Here is a 2247-nt window from a genome sequence, read left to right on the forward strand (position 1 = left end):
TGTTGTAATTCTCTTTGCTTATACATTATAGGGTCTTACATTTTTGGGAATTTGGCAGCAAGGTCTTTGTCCAGCCATGCAAATTAATTTGCGTGTCCTTCAAGACCCTTGGGAATGTGACCGACCAATGAGAAATCTGACTTAATATTGGCCCTTGTGGCAGTTTTTGATGTGGATGAAATGGATAAAATCCTAGGCCTAGAACCTAGGTGAATAAACACAAACGTCCACAAACTTGAGAACGGTTCGTCTTATTCTCCATTCAGCTAAAGTGCCCCACGCATCCGGACTAAGAGCCACTATACAGTTGTCCTAAACGTGTCACATTGAGATTGGTCAAGTTTTTTTTTTGTATGCTGGATGAGGTGGATTCCTCCTATGACCTTGATGGCGAGCCTTCCCACCTGGACGTAGAGAAAGGACTGGATCTCTTTTCATTTATTGGGAGTCCTGCTGCACCCTGTGGTGTGGTAGGCATGTAACACTCATATCTTCACACACAGTTGGTTATGTGTGAGACCACCGACTGACATTTTTCATTCTTATTGTTTCATCTGGGAATTTTGGACATTACCTTTTAGACCAGTTTTTTTTTTTTTTTTTTTTTTTTTTTGGACCTTATAACAAACTGTTGTGTAGGAAATTCTCCTCCTGTGAATGATGTTGAGCTACACCTGAGTTGGAACTGAATTTGATTTATCTGTTGTGTACAATTTAGAATTCAGATTACCAGGGTTCACCCAACAGATTTGGAATTGAGAATTAGCACTTGGCCAAGTATTATTGTTATTAATTTATGTATTTTATTGTGTGTAATTTTATTTTCATAATTGTGTGTCTTGTGCAACTGTCAATTGTATGTTTTATATCACTAAAACCAGTCATTCTTTAAATCCATCCAACTGTCTTTGTGTGTCATTTAAACACCCCACTGTGCTCCGATAGCCGAACCTATTGGCCCATTTATCTAAAATATATATAATACCCTTCTCTACTGTGTTGCATACATGTCACATCTGTTAATAAATAACTTATTTAAAGACATCATATCTCATCTGTTATGTGTAAGACAGCAGGACACAAATTTATTCCAGCCAATTCAGGGACAGCTGTGGAATCAAAATCACGAAATTGAAAAATACAAAGTTTGGACTCACAAGGATTAATTTGGTTTACACAGAAGTTATTTATTCTGTTTTGGAAATGCTTAACATTTTGATTGTTACAGAATCTTGTGTTGTTGAGGTCTTTAGAATATCCTAATTTATTGAATAAGACTGTGAGGCGTTCACGTTTAAGTTTTGGCATTATTCGTAGCTCTAAAAAAAAGAAAAGGCCTTCTAGTAACTGTGGGTTTTAGCCTCAAAGGCCCCTTGGCTCCTCATCATCCCCACCAACGTGCAACACAAAGTTACACACTTGCTTTAGAGATAAAGGGAAGTGAGGAAAAGTGGGCTTAAACAATTTACAGGACTCTTGATCGTGAAAGTGAAACCTTTGTATTTTTTAACATTTATTTATATTAATTTTTTATGAAAAAAAAAAGCTAACCTTACCTATAACCCAAATGTGTATGATGTGATAATTTCTAAACTAAAACTAATCTCTTGTGGAGACTTTATGTGCATGTCCTATGCTCCATGTTTAGCACCACCTACAGGTCTGGAGGACTAAAAATAGTATTTTGTCCTGATTTTGGCGTTTCTGTGTGGCTCAGAACATTTCTAGGAACGTTCTCAACTGGAGATGTGGGTATTTTTAAAACCATCAACCCATTTTATAAAATGATAAAAAACATCCTCAAGTGGATGGAGTCTAAAATGGCTCAAGGCAAACTGCAGAGAAGGTTTCTTCTGGTTTTCTTTCTACAGTGACTTTCTTCACATCAGTCCTCCATAAAGGACACATTTGTAAAGTTCCGACCAAACGATCGTCCTGTTGATATTCTCTACCATTTTCTGGCTCTCTGGGACTGGATTTGGACACCCAGGACTGTTATGTAAATTGATATAATAGAGCCTGAAGGTGTATAAATACTGTAGCCTGTGTCTTCAAAGTTTGTTTGTTCCCAGGTTAAGTTTAATGTTTACATACCATAGAGGAGCAATAGACTGTCACAGCAAACAAAGCCTTTCTTTAGGGTTACCTGAGGCAACATTTAACCAACTCTATCAAAAAGCTCATTCATTACTTGTGACTTAAAGACACATTAAAAACAGTATTAAATAACGAGCCAGGGACACGAAA

Source organism: Gambusia affinis, linkage group LG23, assembly GCF_019740435.1.
Source record: "Gambusia affinis linkage group LG23, SWU_Gaff_1.0, whole genome shotgun sequence".
Classification (NCBI taxonomy): domain Eukaryota; kingdom Metazoa; phylum Chordata; class Actinopteri; order Cyprinodontiformes; family Poeciliidae; genus Gambusia; species Gambusia affinis.